Raw genomic sequence first — 19,358 nt, forward strand, 5'->3', positions numbered from 1 at the left:
GTTGTCGAAGTCCCCATTTGTTTTCGCGAGCACTTGGAAGAAAGTCTTTGTCAATAAGTGGCCGTCTTTAAACCGCAGTGTTTCGTGATCTAGTAAACACCGCAACAGAGGTTTCGTTTTCCACATCACCAGTAACTGTTGTGTTTTCAAGTGAAACTACAATGTCCAGTAGCTCTTTGCCGAGGTGTAGAACTAATTGGTGCAAGAATGCGATGCGTTTACTGCTTTCCGTGTTTATATAAGTCATTGTGACATTTTTAGTGGTATGCTATAATGTGTAACAATTCAAGTTTCAGATGATGATGATGATGATGATTATTATTATTATTATTATTATTATTATTATTATTATTATTTGAATAATGATTTAATTGTCATTACTTCTTTATGACCCTGATACTATTTCGGTATTGTAGGTATTATAATGGCAATTACTGTCCTTAACATTCTTGAAAGAAAAGGTACGTTACCCGGCATGAGAGAGAGAGAGAGAGGAGAGAGAGGAGAGAGAGAGAGAGAGAGAGAGAGAGAGAGAGAGAGAGAGCTATTACTTGTGATGAAATAAAATTAGTTAGAGCCGTGGTTCCTAACGATTTTGACAAGATTACCTAAATGTCATGTATTTAATAGTGTTCGTTAATATTTGAAGTTAATATTAGAATGACCGTTTGCACCAAACTGCTGATGATTATTGGTAGGTTCAGATCATTGTCGATATGGTCAACACTCCTCTTTTATACGGATTTCAACCTTCATAAGTGTATAAAATCTCGTGAATCGAGGTCGAATTTGCATTCATAGTTGAACACGGTAAAGTTGATTCTATTTATGATTATCTCTATTTGATTCCTGCTAAACATTTTTAGCCACGCCTTTCTCCGACGAAATGGTTCGACTTACAATTAGGCATTGAACACATACTTGGTAGGTAACACAAGTCAGCCTCTTCTGATACTGATTATGATAACTTTGCTGAACCTTATCTGGTTTTCACGCACATTATATCGGGTCATTCACTGAACTTGGGGAATACCGGTATGGTATGATTTTGATAATGAGATGCGGCGCGCTTCTCTTATCGTCCTGTTTCCATCCAAGCTCCCTCTTCGACCTTCCGACATTTTACGGTGATGTCCAGCCCCGTAACTTACTTAAAAGCTCCCCTCCCCCATATTGCCACCCCGTGTAGGTGTCTCTACCAAAATACCTACTTAATCGTGGCTGTGTCACTTAACGTGTTCTCGAGAGAACATCCTTCCTTCGCAGGGCAACCTCCCCTCCCCCTACCCCGCCCACTCACACCCCCGCTGGAGGAGCAAGAGTAGGAGGTGGGGGAGGAGGGGGAGGATGTTCATAAGGTCGTCGATTAACCTTTGGCTAGAGAGGACGAGGGGAAGGACCCGTGAGTGGTGTCCTCGGGACACACCATCTTAACCTCCCCCTCATTCCCCCTCCCCCCTTCCCCTTCGTCCTCCCTCCCACCCACCAGGAGTTAGATAGCAGAATGGCTGTTGGTGGAGAGTGAAATCAATAACATTATCATACAGATGTGAGCGATAACAGTATTTATTGACTCCTCGCTAGCCTTTGTTCACCCTTACGAGATGCCAGATCCAGCTGTATTATACAGTATCCGAGCCCGTTAAGGTGTGTAGTTGGGAGGAACCACCCGATAACCGATGGAGGAAAAGCTACTTCTTACACACAAACACAGCGACTTTTGGCTCTCTCTCTCTCTCTCTCTCTCTCTCTCTCTCTCTCTCTCTCTCTCTCTCTCTCTCTCTCTCTCTATAATATATATATATATATATATATATATATATATATATATATATATATATACATAGTATATATATATATATAATTTTATATAACTTAAGGTAAAGTCGGTGCATTGCCAAAACTAATACAATGAAGTTTGCTATCATTTATTACTCTCTGGTGTTGAACCCATGATTGTTGACAGTTACTGAGGCCTCTTACTGAATTCAGTCTTTTTGTTCACAGTCTATGGTAATCATCTTCTAAGGCCTTAGGGAGTTTCTTTTACTTAATACTAGCGTAACATTACAGCGTTCATATTTGATGTTTGCCGGATCTTCGGATAAGAAGTGGTAATAAATACTGATTATACCAGTAATGAATTCTGGTTTAATGGTATAATTTTCCCAATCATAAACCAAGCCTTAGTGGCATTTATGATTATTATAGTAAGGACGTGAGATGTAGTATATATCTGTAAGTATCAGAACAGTTACTCTAGATTTGATGACAGGTAGCTATGATGGAAACGGTAATTACTTACGACTTAAAGATGAATTGCGAGTCAAGATTTAAAAGCAACGTTTGTCTAATCTTGAGCGAATATGCACTGATAAATAACAATGATTTAAAGCTAACATCAACGACTTCATAGCTTGAATGTTTCACAAGACGCCCTCAGCACTTGATTCAAGGTCTCTGAGGGTATGCTTGGTACTCAGACAGGCCGAGGCCGTGTCCGGATACCGGAGCAAGTAATCACCAACGGGTATTATCGTCTTATTGGAAACCAGTCGATTTATCAGAGGTATTGTCGATAAGAAGCTGTGGCACGCGTGCTCGTTATCTGATAACAACATCGAACTGCTCTCAAAGGCCATCGCTATCTCACTTGTCGTTCGCTTTTATTTTAACTCCTTCCTTCCTCCTCCGCGATTGGGAGGGCCAGCAGGCTCCCGCGTCCTCGCTTATTTAAATTACTTAGATTTTTTTTCTCTATATGCTTTTATTCCATTATTTCAGGTTAATTTGTGTCTTGGTTTAGGTTTTACTTTTATTTCGATGTTTTCGTTTTAGTTTTTTTTTTTTTTTTTTTACAGTTCAACTGTTATTGGCTCTTCTAAAAAGAGTTATTTAATTTTTTATTATCCTGAGGTTTTTTCTTAATGATGTTCACTCTTTTCTCTATTTTGCGGTTTATCTAATTTGGTAAGTAATGGCCTTGGCTAGTTAATACAAATAGTTTTCAATCAAAAGGTTTCGTGTAGTAATTTCGTATTTTTTGAGACCATCTGTTATTTGTTTTTGAAGATAGTTTGCATATCTAATGTGTTAAATATGCCATAAATTCTTTCATTGTAATTTCTGTGTCAGCTGAAAAGTAGATCTTTCTGTATATTAGTAATTGCTATTCTTCACAGATGTACGTATGTATACTTTAGTGTCATGCCTTACCCGTGTGGAAATACTAAGAATTTATACCGTTCCGACTTACGTTGTCGTATTAGCAGTGGTAACTAATGATTTCAATTACAGTAGGTGAATTTCTGTAGGGCCTCAACCCTAGTCTATCTGAGGAAAGTGCTCAACTTAGAGTATTGTTTCATATGCCCGTTTTGGATTCGTAAAAGCAGTTTTTATAATTATTTTAAAACTTGTCGGATGTTAGAATATCAAGATTTGAAGAAAAGGTTTTGATGATAAGTGCAGCGTAAAAGTAATTCTTTATCTGTATTCTCTTCTGCAGTAGTTGAGTTGAAAATTTGCTGGAAGATTAATTATAATATTTATGCCTCTGAAAAGTTTGACTACACTTCACTTACTACAACCGCTACCGCTACCACTACCGCTACAGCCGAACTTTATTTTGATTTACTTTGTTTCAGTCTTGAAAGTTTTGCATCACGCTAATAGCACTAAACTTATTGCGCTCTCTCTCTCTCTCTCTCTCTCTCTCTCTCTCTCTCTCTCTCTCTCTCTCTCTCTCCATTTCTCGGGAATGGCAGAGTCTAATGGCAACCGATTAAGTTTCCAACGGTCGTTCGGGTTTCACGGCTCCTCCTATCCCCACTTCCTCGGCCAAGGACGAGTCTTCCTCCTCCTCCTCCTCCTCCTGCTCAACTCTTCTTTCTTCTTTTTTCCTTCATCTCCCCTCTTGCACATCTTGTGCCCCGTGTCTGTTAGCACATACACCCTTTTGCTCTTTAAGTTAATGTGGAGTTTTGGTTGTTTGTTTCTTTTCCGTTACTAGATAATTCCAATCGAGTTTGTTGCTAAGTTGTACTTTATTATAATCTTATAGTAAGAAGTAAGTTATTCCTGTTTATTCAAAGTTGATAATCTTATAGTAAGAAGTAAGTTATTCCTGTTTATTCAAAGTTGATAATCTTATAGTAAGAAGTAAGTTATTCCCGTTTCTTCTAGGCTGCCTCTTTATGTAATTAAAATATGGCGATGAGATATCTTGATGTGCTGTGTTATTCACGGCCGAAAGCCAAGTGTTGCTTTTACCTTCACTGTTCTCTGGGTATATGTTAAAGCACACGGCCTTGCGTTGTAACTTCGCCAGCTTTACGCCAGAGCTGCTAATGGGACACAACAATTAGGAAATGAGTGTTAAGTAGCAAAATTTACTGACAAACGAACGAGCGGAATTGAAAAGCTAGGAAGAGACACGCAGGGTCCCCGGTAGCTGAGTATGGCGGTTTAAAACTCGCCTCCCAACACACACACACATACACACACAACCCTGCTCCCCTCCCCGCCCTTCCCTTGGTCTTTATACTACAATGCATGGGCAGCGACGTCCGAAACTTGACGAAACTGGCCACGGTTAGTAGTTGGAGATGGGCTCTCGTGCACGGCGACAGAAGCAGCCACCCAAATCTCGCTGTAGACACTGCACACATCATAACACTTTCCTTCATCAGTCAAGTAATTTGTATATTTATTTCAATTAAATTGTAGGAACTTTGCTCCTTTTTAAAGGTTATATTATTAATTGTTCAGGCATAGTTTTGATTTGCTTTGTGACTGAATAACAGTCCCCGCTTCAGGGAACTAACCAAGTATGATAAGTTTAGAGAAAGTAAAAATTTATATATTGTGACGTATTCCTTTGAAGATATTTGAATTGAATCATTGAACTTCGCCATTCAGTCGATTGCTCCTTTTGGCAAGATTCGGCCTATAATTTGTACTTGTGTTCAATATTGAGTGGTAACTTTCTTTTCACAAGTAACTTCCTCTACACATTAATGAAGCGTTCCGTTTTATGAATTATTTCGAAGCCATGTCTTTACGTTTTTCCCAAAAGAAAAAGAAAGTTTCATTGTTTTGTTGCTTAATTATGAGGTTAACTTTATAACAGAGTTACAGAATCTGGCATTTTTTTTTTCTTATTTAAAAATCACTTAGGGGAGTAAGGGACCTTTCTCTCCACCCCACCCTCTGTCTCTCTCATGGCGCACTTTTGCCTCTCTCTCTCTCTCTCTCTCTCTCTCTCTCTCTCTCTCTCTCTCTCTCGTGGCAGGAGTACTTTTTGCACCACCAGGCTCTCTCTCTCTCTCTCTCTCTCTCTCTCCGTTTTTGCTCCCATTTTCAACGTTAGACCTTTAGGTTTTTCTGAGCGAGCGCTTCTTTCTAGGCTGTGATGTAGGAGTCGAACAGAACGGCCACGGATTACTTTTTTATTCGGATGGTGTGGCTGAGGGTTGGTGGGGGAAGGGGAAGGAGGGAGGTAGTACTACGCCTCCTGGAGAGGAAAAAACTAACGTCGAACCAAGAGGAAGAGTCGTAACAAATAGTAAAAACTTTTGTATTTGTTGTCTTGGGTTTTAATCATTCGCGCAACAAAGTTGCATTATTATTATTATTATTATTATTATTAAATCGCTTCTGATAACAAGGGGTTGACTCCAGAATTAGTTACTGCCTCTTACTTATGACTGCCGAAACAAGAGGATTAACCCCATGTTTATTAAACTTCCACGATAGTAGTTGCTTCTCGTACTTACACAGAAAACCGTTAGTAGCCCGTGAACAAAGGAAAGAAACCATTCCACTTTAGAATAAAAAAAAAAAAGCTTGAAAAAATGACAAGACAAATACTCTTTTACGTATTGAATAGCTCGCGGATAAGTGTGTACTTAATTTTCTTAATATAAAATTGTCAGTGCTTGGTTTACTGACGACGTCATTTTCATATCAATAAACAGTCTTGTGTCAGCTAAAATGTTTAGCACTGAAGATTAATACATAAATTAAGTCGTAAGCTGATATGCATTATCTTGAATTTGAGCAAATTTGCTCTTTTCCATTTAAATTTGCAGAAAGCAACTGTGAGAGTGTTCTTTCGTTTCTCCCTTTGAAATTCCTTAGCTGAAGACAGTGAACGGAATGCATAGGCAGTTTTATTGGCAATAATAAACTGGTGAAGCGTGAAACTAATATTCATGGGATGTGGATGCTGAAACTAGCTCATGAAAGAAGTGTGTTGGATTTTTGCAACTTCTATTTTTAGTATAATATATATATATGTATATATATATATATATATATATATATATATAGAGAGAGAGAGAGAGAGAGAGAGAGAGAGAGAGAGAGAGAGAGAGAGAGAGAGAGAGATTTTGAAGAACAATACTTCCCATCTTTTATAGCTTATGAGATCTGGTTGGGCTGCTCGATGGAGCCATTTCTTAGTCCATCGTGTAAGGAAGTGCAAGTTGAGTCACTGAATAAGTCAAGTTCATATTAGAGGAACACAAAATAATCTCTTGCCAGTGGGCTCACTTTTTCCAAGTTGATATATCTAGCATGAAGCAGTGTAACAGTTTATTCTGCCCCGAATTTTTCGATTATGTGCCTCTGAACCGTAGGGTTTACCTTCACTATGGGAGAGGAGTCTAATATGTCACTCGCAGTTTGAAAAATAATTGTAACGTTTAAGGCAGCTTTAAAGACAATTCAGGGTTATAAGTTCAGCAATTTTCATGAAAGCTTTAATGTTGGGTACTTATCGCCGTCTAATTTTTTAGTATGGTAGAGTTCCTAAAGACCTCCTTTTATCTACGATGTGTAGGCTATATGCAGTAACTAGATTGTGCTGGTTGGGTAAACATTATTTTATACTTTGATCTGATGAATTCCGGTAGCATATATAGTAAAGGTTGTGATTGTGTTCTGAATATAGCTAAAATGAGGACTACTGCATGCTCTGCACTTTGCCTGCAAATTAAAGTTGTATTTAGTCTGTATATATATATATATATATATATATATATATATATATATATATATATATATATATATATATATATTGTGTTGTGTATGTGTTTGTGTGTGTGTGTGTTGGGGGGGAGGGGCGTTTATGTATGCTTGCGTGCGTATCTGTGTATGGTGATTCTACCAAAGATTAAACGTGTAATCGTTTAAAACTGACCACTGATGCTTCCGTGATGTTTACATGGTTATTATCTCTGATACTCTGAAAGAATAAATGAATGATTTGGTCTAGTCGTATTCGTAGTTTATAAAATCTTTGGCAAATAGATTGTGAGCCAAATTACCAATTCTTGATGTATATAATGTCTCCAGGATGTTTTTCAGTGATTCTCTGGAAGAATTGTAAATTTCTTAAAGATTCGCATAATTATAATTTGATGTTTTGTCGGAAAATAAGAGGTGTAGCAAGTTTCTGAAACACTTGTAGGTTAATAAACATTTAAAAATTGGTTGCATGCACTCTACGATTCTAAATTTAAGCAAGTAATAACTTTGTAGATAAGTATTAATCAAGTAAAACCTGTATAATTTCCAAATGAATAGCCTACGCTTCTGTGATCTTGAGTTATGCTGGGTTTTAACTCAGAACAGGTAGTGATTTTCCTATTACTGGTTAGCAGTATTACCATTTATGGTTAGACGTTACGGGGCTACCATAAATAGCCAGAATACGCGATGTCTTCCTTAATGGTTTAAAACCACGACATCCTCGAACTTTAAAACTAAGCTGGTTTCATTAATAGTAAAAAAAAACCGCTTTCATTCAAGATTAGAAACCACGGCGTGTTCATTCATGGTTAGCAACCGCGATTCCTTTGATAACGGTTTGAAAACCACGTTGTTTTCTTCAATACGTGGAACCCAGTCAACAGTGCCACCCAATATTAGCAGAGAGTCTGTGCACGACCATAGCAAAGGTAATGTTTCGCAAGACCCGTTCCTACACTTTCTTGCGATAGCTTTCCTGGTAGTTTTTGGTTACGGGGCAGAGAGTGTGGTAGTGCTTGAAAAGTTCGCCCCGGGGCTACCCCGTTGCCCCCACGGGTAAAGTGAAGTGAGAAGCGTGACCCACATCCTGGGCGTCCTGCGTGCCAGTGGACCGAGGAACAACTTGCTCGGTTCCGCCTCACTGCTAACTCAACAACCCCCACCCAGCCGCCCCTTTCTCTCTCTCTCTCTCTCTCTCTCTCTCTCTCTCTCTCTCTCTCTCTCTCAAGCCTTCCTTTAAACCCCTAAGATATAGTCACATTCACCCCCTTAAGCTTGACGCATTTCACCTTCAGGGTTAGTCACATCCTTCATTGTCTTAATTCAGCTATAAACTCTGTGTGTGTGTGTGTGTGTGTGTGTGTTTGTGTGTGTGTGTGTGTGTGTCCCGAAAACTTCCATTCACCCTTTAAGGTACGGTATAGTCGCATATCACCCTTGAAATTAGTTGCATCCTTCATCGTCCTATTTCTACCATAAAGAAATTCTCTCTCTCTCCTTCCTCTCTCTCCTCTCTCTCAAACTAGTGTCATCCTAGATCTCTCCTTCTTCTGAGAAACTAGTGTCATCCTAGATCTCTCCTTGTGAGAAACCTCTCTCCTCTCCCTCGATTACTGTTGCTTACCCAAACTATTTATCTTTTCCCAAACTAGTATATTTTACCCTGCTTGGTTTTTGTAACACGGTGTACAGCATTTGCTAAGTATGCATGTAGGTTGGCTATTGGGCAGTTTATATTATATATATATATATATATATATATATATATATATATATATATATATATATATATATATGTAAAAAAAGGAGTCCTGTTGATTCAGTTATCCGCAATTTGTAATTTAAGTATTATAATTAATCATACTTGTTTTTTATTTTTTTTTTTTTGGAGGGGGCCAAAATGGCATCATTCCACTTGTACTGTATTGCAGAAGAAATATCAAATCAACCGCGGTACTGCAGACGCCAGGGTAAATGATAACGGCATTACATCTCTTATTCGTTTTTGTGTATCAGTGTCTTAGGCCCTTCGTTTTGTTATCTATATTTATGTAGGGAGCACATGTACGTTTGTTTAGTGAAAATAACCTCTGTGCTTGCCCTATTTAATGGTGGGTAGATTTGCATCCTTGTAAACCCCATGGTAATTTATATAGGCTACTGCTTAAACAATTATGTTTAGTATGAATTTTAATATATATATATAGTATATATATATATATATATATATATATATATATATATATATATATATATATATATATGTATACATACACATACATACCATACAGCCATGTTAGATTAATTCAAAATTTTGGGTTTTGGGAAGTTACTCCCATGGTTCTTTTCTGTCTCAGTTAGATCTTAAGGAATATTAAGTGGTTTTACATATCACAACTCGCATCGGTCGTATTAACTCTACAAGAACTGCATTTCATTTCTAATCCAAGTTGAGAGAGTTATTTTCACTACGTACATTAATGTCTCACTGCTTGACCATGCTTATAATTTTGTCATATTATTGCAAAATATAGACTTGAAAGACGTCAGATCACACTTCACTAGTTATGTTTGTTTTCCTAGATAAAATGGACTTCTTTTTTTTCAAGTGGCTGAGAATATTGAAAGGGGGTTGTCCGTCATTTGCATAATAGGGAAAGTAATTTCTTCCAAAGCTAGTATGATAATGCATGCATAAATGCCTGGTTGTGTATCTCCAGTAGTACGTGTTCATGTAGGAACATACTTGCATGTATTTTGGTTCTTTGTTTATAATTGTCACTAACGTATTTACCCTTTCGTCAAGAAGGGAAATTATGTCCTTCACATTGGACGACGTTCTTGCCATTCCTTGTTTTCATGAAGGAAGTACTGTTTGTATGTCGTATTTCGTAAAGAAAATATTTCCGTAAAAAAAAAAAATGATATCTAAAGTGGCCAACTCCGGCTTTAATTTAGACTTGTAGAATCTAGAGAAATTTGTCTAGGCTGAAGTGGAAACTTGGTCGAAATCTAATAATTTCACTAAGGGAGATCCAGAAGTTTGTGCGTCATTGAACATAAATTTTAACGTAAGTTACTGTGAATGACGTCATACTTGCGAATGTGTAGTTTATACGAAAAGAACTCAGTACTGGCAAGGAAAAGAAACTGTTATTGGTACCTTGTGTTAACTGTAGCGAAAGTAGTTAAATTGGCTTTTAAATCTTGCGATAATTGTGGAAGAAATTAGAAAATTGGTTTCTGATCTGCTTTGCTACCGCAAGTAGAGATTGGGTTTTAATAACTTGTACTACCTCGAGCTAAAAGAAGGAAATTCTGATTTCTGATTATTGTAGCCCGAATAAAAAAAATAATAATAATTAGGTAGATTGGCTACTTCGACCTGAAATAGGAAAATTCAGTTTCGATATTTTGAGTTACTCAGGAAGTAAATGGACCAGTTAGATTTAGAAAACTTACGCTGCTTCGAGATTTAAGTGGAAAATTAGTTTTTCAAACTTTGTGCCACTTCGAGCTGAAATACAGGAATTGGGTTTTGACGCTTGCATGTTGTTAGGGCTTTACAGTTAAATTATATAGATATTATTCTGTACATGTAATGGCAGAATAATGCATTTTGTTGTGCCTCGTTAAATACAAGCATTAGTATCTAAAGAGAAGAATTCATCCGGGTGGTGTTCAAAAAAGGTAAGAAATGTAAGAGAGGAGCTTTGAGCTTGGACAAATTCTTTTTCGAAAAACATTGAATTCAGGTGTTGCTCAAGAACTGGGTAAGAGGTATTTTGTACTATAAACATGTAAAATGTTTAAACTTGAGAATTTTGGTGTGAGGGTTGTGTTATGGAGACATGTTTTTTTTTCCTTAGTTTATTTTGCGCATACTCCCAATTGTTTTCCAAATTTGTATATTTTGAGAAGAATAAATGAAATCCGTATTGCGGCGAAACTCTCTCTCTCTCTCTCTCTCTCTCAACTTTGCGGCTGGATCCAGTCTCTACATTTGCAGCAGTACCAGTTTTTATTCCTATTTATCTTGAAAAGTTGTAGGTGTAGCGGTTCATGTTAATTTTTTTTAAATAACTGTTGCGGTTAATTTTGCTACAGTCAGTATTTAATTATCAGACTTGGAGGCAATCGTACGTACGAGTAGCATGAGGTCAAAGGCAGCATTATTTGCCGGTGAGTAAGAGTGAGGGTAAGCAAGACCTCGCCTTTTTTGAAGGGCGCACATTCCAGGCATAGTTGTACCGCTTCCATCAGCTCTTAATGATAAAAGGCATACAGGTTATTCAGGGTGTCCTATGTCATGGCAGGTTCTAACCAGACATGATGGAGGTAAGGGCACGAGTCCCAGCAGCTGGATCAGAGTAGGGCATAGCCATAATTTTGGCAAGGTCGTTCGGACTGGGATTTTAGCGGCTGTGTGCTGCACAGTATAAGGAAATGGGTGGAGCATCTGCAAGGTGTGCCGCCGCTTGCCCTCTCTCTCTCTCTCTCTCTCTCTCTCTCTCTCTCTCTCTCTCCTCAGAGTAGTGAAAGTACCGTAACTTAAACTCCGCTTTCTTTGAATGTATCGCATTATATTATCTTCTATTTTCTCCTGGATAATTATGCTGCTCTACTCTTGGCAGATCTCTCACAAAAATTCCTCTTGCTTTACGACTGCGTTGCTGTGTTTGTATTAACGGCATTTTTTTACTTATTTCTCTTATTTTTATTGCGTCGTTTACGGTGATCACACAAACATGTAGGAAAAGTCTTATTTAGTTACGATTTTACTTTGACGCGAATATTACCCGTAACGTATTCCAGGTAATTTGTGGCTCTCCGTTCTTGATTTTTTTTTATATCCATTCTTTAAACTGGCGTCCAGGTGCAGACGCTGATTATAAATTCAGTATTCTTAGCTGTTCATCAAGAGAGCGCTTGAGCGTAAAAGTTTGGGATCGTTGTCGTGTTTATCGGTCCCGGATTAATTTGGTGGTTTTGTTCTTTTCTTTTATAGTTGTTGGACTAGATGCTCGCGCACCATGCGCTCATGTATGTTCAAGTGTCTGTGGATGGATGATATATATATATAGAGTATATATATATAGTATATATATATATATATATATATATATATATATATATATATATATATATATATATATATATATATATGTTATATATATATATATATGTATGTGTGTGTGTGTGTGTGTGTGTGTGTGTGTGTATGTATGTATGTATGTATGTATGTATGTATGCATGTATGTATGTGTGTATATATGTAATTATATATAAGAGTGTGTGTAAATGTATATGTATATATATATACACAAACATATACATATATATTTATAGATAGAAATGCTTTGTATGTGTGTATGTATTACGCACATCTGACATAATTTTTGTGTATGAATTTGCATATCCCACGATTTCATCGCCCCTCCGTATCTGGGTATGGTCTCTAGAACTTATTTTTTGAAGAAATTGCTTTTTTATATTAAGGTCATTGGCGAAGTAAGTTGAGTAGATAGAACTCTTGTCTCCTGATACTAAAAGATACGATTTATCTTCTTATCTTGAGGTTTTCCCTGCTGGTCGTTTACATCACGTGCTCACTCTGCCCCCCGGCCCCCCCCCTTCTCTCTCTCTCTCTCTCTCTGAGATGATACTTGCCAGCAAAATTAATCTGCATTGACAGTAGAATAGACTTAACGTGCCCAACCTTTCTTGGTACCTAGGTTACTTCTGTGATGCCAAACCTTTTTGATACCCACATTTTTTTCATGCCAGTCCTTCTTCTAATGCTTTCTACCGGAATATCAATCTTGCTTGGATGGTTACCTCAATATCCGTCGAGGTTTTAGGAGTTTTCTTTTATGTATAAGATTTGATGATGTTTACTTATTTTGTTTTATTCATTTCCTTTGTTTTGCTTCATGGCGGTGTCAGTTAAAATCTGATATTTATGATAGTTTTCCTGGCAAGGGGATAACTAAAGTACTAAAGAATGAAAACTTGAGATGCAGGATTTAAAATTTCTTTCGTATAAAAGAATCAGTGTTTATGAACAGTGAAATTTACTTCAGGAAAAAATCTCTTTTCTATAATTGCGTTCCGATGGTTATTTATTTATTTATTTATTTATTTTTGATTTATTATTTGTCATATTTATATATATTGATGTACTTTTATCCTGTACATATTTATTGACAAGAAAATTTTAGCCCATTTATGACTTTTAAATAGTATCTTTTTCTCTCTCTGATATATATAAATTTACAACACCAAAGGAACTTCTTGCAAGGAGCTACGTTGTATAAATGATGACGGGTCAGGGGGTCGACAGACGTAAAAAAAGACTGTAAAGAATAACAGTCGGGAAAAGAAAACTTCTCTCTTCTGTGAAGTAATAGCAATGTTCTTTAGATAGGACCCCTTTTTTCATGTTTGGTTTCGTTTTGTATTTATTACTGCGAGTTTTGTGTGGAATTCTTTTGGTTTTGACCACTCCGATAGTGATATGTGTTTAGATATAGAACGTGTAATTAGTGAAAGCAAAATTTCAAAAAGCTCTCTCTCTCTCTCTCTGAGTGGAAGGATTTATTTTCGTATTATAAATACGGCAGATGGATGAAAAGGAACGTTCATTATTCATATTTATTTGGAGCGTAGTATTTTTTCGTGTTTTACAAAAACAAAAAAAAAAGAAATTGACGTCATTTTGTTCACACTACAAAAGTAACCGACTTTTCTCTTTATACAAACTGGAGAAACATCTTTCACGTCTTGCCATAAAAATAAAGTTCTTCACACAAGTTGTTTTATGTGGCCTTTCCCTTTCCACGTTGAAAACCTGTGTTTCATTATTTCTCGCTGAAGACTCATTATTTTGTTTATAGTGTCGTGCGCGCTTCGTTGTAATTATTATTATTATTATTATTATTATTATTATTATTATTATTATTATTATTATTATTGATGTGCAAAACTGCGTAACAAAGGAACATACAAAACTGTTAACTTGCAATAGAAGAAAACACGAAGTCAAATGCCCGTGTGTAAACTAAAAGAGAAAGACAAAAGGAAGAGAATGAAGCAAATGAGGGTAGATCAACTGACAGGTGATGAAAACAGCAAAAGCAAAAAAGCAAGACGCACGCTGGAAATCAGCCCTGGCCAGGTGCACATGCTTAGGATATTTTTGCACGCAGTTGGATAATAATGTAATGTTAATCTATTCTGGATAGATCGTGCGTGGATGTTGAGATATTTTGTCGGGGTTCTAAATGGGCGTTGATTCATTTTAGATGTTATAATTAAGCTTTTTTGTAGTTTGGATCGAGGTATGTCAGATGATCATGCATTTTAGTGATGCGATAGTTGTAAGTTGATCTATTTTGAAAAGATTAGTTTTGGATGTTCATCTTTTTTCAGAAAAGATAATTGCGCGTAGATTTTAGGAGAGAGTAACTAAATTTTGCTTTGTTTCCTTAGGGCAACAGGACGTTTCCATGCATTCCTGTGAACACCCGTATCCCTGAAATATGAAATAGCCTAACGGAATTTTCCAGTAATTAGAAAGGATTAGATAATAACGAATGTGTTGCGATGACCGAGTCGAAGTTGCTAGGACGCAACACGCTTTTGTTTCTTGTTTGATCATATCAAATTTGGTAAAGAAAAGGCTGTTTTTGGGTGTACTTTAATATCAGTTTTTGCCGAGGCGTGGTGGTCTCTCTCTCTCTCTCTCTCTCTCTCTCTCTCTCTCTCTCTCTCTACAAAATGTGCGGTTTTTAAAATGTATTTTGTGCAGCTCATAATTGTCACAGTGGTGTTTATTCAATTTTGTTTTTGCTTTTACTTTATGTAGGTATGTATTTTGTTTACCAGAATTTCTATGCTTGTGTGTGTTTGCATGTATGTATGCATATATATGTAAATTACTGTTTGTCTTCGTCTGTTTCTATACTATTAGTTTTTTATATCAGACAAATTGTGGCTGTCAAAGTAGTAGATTAAGAGATCTTTTGCATGCGTCACCACAGTTCTTTTCTGGGCAGTGTTGCTAGTCGACGTTTGGTCTAGTTTTCTGTTGTTGGAGTATTCATTTTTCCGCGCCTTCCTTTTTTCTTATAAACTATGCAGATGGTACACCTACCCCACCCCACCTAGGCTTAACTCTAAGTAACCCGTGCTTGAAGGAAGCTTATGTGTATACAGTATGTGTATGTGTATGTATGATAGATATATATATATATATATATATATATATATATATATATATATATATATATTAAAAGCATTTATAAAGTCACGGTACACCCGCTCGAAATGGATCCCTGCCCCAATTATTTTATGGCATGAAAAGCACTCGTGCCGCCTTTTCGAAACCCTGCCACTTCCCGGACGTTTTATAATACGAGTATATAGGGGGCTTACTTGGCCGGGAATCGGGATGTAGGGAGACATAATATGTTGGGGGAGGAGGAGGGGGGGGGATTGGGTTTGTTAAGATGGGTGTTGTTGGCCACACGACTAAGCCACATATCACCACCACATGTACCTCCACCACCACCGTACCCGCACGAATTACCCCTTCATAGTGAAAGCTTTGGACATTGGACACTGGTGCAAATTATTTTCGGTATGCGGGAGAAGTTCGCGTCGAATACTTTATTTCTTTTTTCTTTTTCGCTTTTTGCCATTTCTTTTTAGACCGTAATCGTTAGTCATTCGTTTTAGGTTTTACCTGGTTATTTTTTTTTCTTTTCTTTTTTCACCGGTGTAGAGATGCAAGTCCCTTTTTTTATCGTTTAATAATAGGTACAACTTTTTGCTCTTAGAGGATTCATGAAGCTAGTTTGCAGTCAGAAGTAATCTAGGAAAGTTTCCTGAACAGCTGAAAATGAAATTTTTTTACTTAACAGATTTTTGTATTTCATTGAGTTTTTTTTTAAACTAATTTCTTTGGTATTAGTTCTTAGAATTTTTGTAAGTTTATGAACTAAATTCATTTTTCTCTATATTCCTACCTGATTGAGGTGTTGTTATCAGTAAATAGACGTTTTATAACGTTTAACTTTATAGGGAAGAAGGAAATGGTAGGCAAACTTGCGTCTGTAAAAATGAGACGTTCATCTCTTCTCAAAGTGTTGTAACTGCTTCGCGTTTGATTTCTTGGAATAAGATTCCTGGGTACCTGGCATATGGTGATGCGACTCCAGTGTGACATGAAAATAAGCAGAAAAGACACACACAATGGATTGGCATGAACTTTTATCGAAAACTGCTTTATCACTTTTTCAGTTATGTGCCGTCTTTCTATTTTACCGTTTTGGTTCCAGTTCTTTTAATTGATGGTTTATAACTCGACCAGTCGTCGAATTATCAACAGTTGAAATAAACATGTATATGTGGTCTTTTTATTCTTGTGTATATTTACACTGAAATGTACGTCATTTTTTATACCTAGTATACGTGTAAATCTCCTGTATCAAACTTAGGATTGTTATCGGAATCGAACAGAACAGATATTAAGTATGAAAAGTTCCCATATACATAAGTTTTAAGTATTTTCTTTGAGCGCGCTCGATTCAGTAGCAGCGTCTCCTTCTAGATAATGTCAAGGAGTTCATAAGCTTGTTTGTTCAAACGAATTGTGTTGTTAGCAAGTTCACTTGAATCCGTTCCTTATCTGCAGATAGCACGCTTCATTTCACTTTCACTGATAAGCACTTGCTTTTTGTCGCTCATTGTTTATTTACCGATCTCATTTTATCTTTCAGCATGACCTTTGTGCTTTTAAGAGTATACGACTTATCAGAGAAGAATATTTTTAACAGTCGGCTGATTAAAATAATCATCGGTATGGTTTATTGCGTTTGGTTACGGAGTATATTTTTCGTGCATGCAGTTATTTTAAGTATGTGTGTGTGTGTGTGTGTGTGTGTGTGTGTGTGTGTGTGTGTGTGTGTGTGTGTGTGTGTGTGTAAAGAGGAAGAATCGGCTTCGTCAGCGGCGGGAAGTGGCCACCTTCATTAGTCTGATTAATGGTCTCCTGGGCCGCCGTGTTGCAGGCGAGCCGCGCAAGAACCTCCGGTTATTGTTGCCGCCCTATTGCTCCTCCTGATATTTCTCCTCCTCCTCCTCCTTCCTGTTCCTCCTGATACTTCTCTCTTCCTTATTCTCCTTCTTGGTCCTCTCTTTCCGCTCTCCCTCTCTCACTCTTCCTTCGTCTTTTCCCCACCCCCCGTGATCTCCGTGATGATGCCTCGTGGTGTTGGTCTTGGGGGCTAGTTTAAAGAGCAATGCTGGTGGTGGTTTCAGCGTGATGAATTGTTTTACTCGGGGGGGAATTTCCTTCGTAAGGTTATTGGAGTGATGCCCTGAAACCACCCACGGAACACCGCGCCGCTGTGTTAAGGTGTATGTCAACAGGTAGCGTGGCAGGGTCGACCTTTTAGGCTTTGTTGACATGCGAGGTGGTTTGGGCATTTTAGGTTTAAATTTTATGATTCCCATAAAAATGTCATTTTATAACAAGACAGAATTGCTTATTGGAGAATATTGGTCTGCCATCTGGTACTAAAATTATATTTCAAAGATTATTTGTAACACATTTTGGAAGTTTACTTAGGCTCAGTAAATTTGCAATGGGCGTTGGTGGCAAGTTGTGACCCCGTCTGTCGCTAGGTGGAGGAACAGGAAATATTAATAAAGAAAGAACCAAAGTAATTCCTAAGAAAGTAACAAGCACTCCCCTGGAAACGAGGAAAGTTTATAAGCGTCAGGGAAAACGAAAGAAAGGATTGATTTCCATAGCCTTTTTATTGATTATTTTGAATAAATCCTTCTGCATACTGAGGTCATTCACTCTTAGTTTCCATTGCTGTCGATACTAGTGATTTTGTTTCCCTGGTGTAAGCAGTATTCTAGAATACTGTTCCGAAGCTTTGCTCATCTTTTTTCTTTTAAATATTTTGGTGGTCGTAACGCAGTCATAGACGTATAGGATCGAGGTGATTTTATATATTTTCATTGTGGACTCAAAATATCACGCTCTTGACGCCTAATGAGTGGCAAGAAAACCAGGTGTAGTAAACTCTTGAATGACCTCATAGGTCCCAGCGCTTGGCCTTTGGCCTAAATTTTATCTTCCTTTATGGGAATTAGAATTTTTTTAAAATTTAGATGGAAAATTGAATAACATGAAGACATTCACCGGGCCTGGGGAGGAAAAAAATGTTAAGAAATAAATAAGGGGATGGTATTTTGATATACTCCAATAACCAAGTAACGAACCAAATTTGACTCTCTCTCTCTCTCTCTCTCTCTCTCTCTCTCTCTCTCTCTCTCTCTCTCTCTCTCTCTCTCTCTCAGCCGACGCTCAACTCTCGCGGTTTTCCGAGGAAGCTGTAACGTTTTGCTCTCAAGAATAATGTTGACGTCATGTTTGACCTACATTTTAATTACGTTCTTGGAAACGATTTTTTTGAAGTCCGTTGGACGGAAACCTTAGTGAGAACGCAGCGGTAACTTTGTCGATATCTTAGGTTTGTAGTCTCACGCTTGATTTTGTCTTCAAATAATATTATAATTATACAATAATAGATTTGTCGATATCGTAGGTTTGTAGTCTCACGCTTGATTTTGTCTTCAAAAAATAATATAATTACAGTATAATAATAGATTTGTCGATATCTTAGGTTTGTAGTCTCACGCTTGATTTTGTCCTCAAATAATATTATAATTATGATAATATATAAATAGATTTATGTCAGGCACTATTGTATGGTGTAAAGATCAAGACAGGCCAAGCAGCCTACATCTGGACCGTTCACAATACAGGGGAGATAGAAAGCATATCCAGTATACAATAAAACCATGTACCCACATTATTACCTGGCGTTCATCGATCAACTTATTAATTGCAAATAAGTTGTCAAAAAACCCTTCATAACTTATCTTTGGTTAGGTTTTAATTTTTTTCGAAGCATTACTGTTAGTATTATGGTGTGGTATTGGCAGTAATGGTAAATATCCGGTTTTAAGGTTTGGTTGACTCAAAGAATTTTTGTCGTCTATTAGTAACTTTTTGGGGTCTTGAATTTTGGTACGCTCAATCACAGATTAACAGCTTTACGTGTTAATAGATTTTGAGTCACACTTTACTGATTAATGATGATATCAAAGCGCTTTGTGGTCAGTTGAGAGAGAGAGAGAGAGAGAGAGAGAGAGAGAGAGAGAGAGAGAGAGAGAGAGAGTGCTGTATAGTTAATAACGGGAAAAAGTTTTATGGGCTATATCAAAACGTGAACTCAGCTCTC

At 37.2% G+C, this 19,358-nt stretch overlaps 1 protein-coding gene across 34 annotated transcripts in view; it reads left to right on the top strand.

Annotated features, from left to right (window-relative positions):
* The window catches only part of da (daughterless), a 624,884-nt gene that overhangs the window by 387,600 nt on the left and 217,926 nt on the right, over positions 1–19,358 (top strand). The window lies entirely within an intron of this gene.

Source organism: Macrobrachium rosenbergii, chromosome 1 (genome assembly GCF_040412425.1).
Source record: "Macrobrachium rosenbergii isolate ZJJX-2024 chromosome 1, ASM4041242v1, whole genome shotgun sequence".
In the NCBI taxonomy this organism is placed as follows: Eukaryota; Metazoa; Arthropoda; class Malacostraca; order Decapoda; family Palaemonidae; genus Macrobrachium; species Macrobrachium rosenbergii.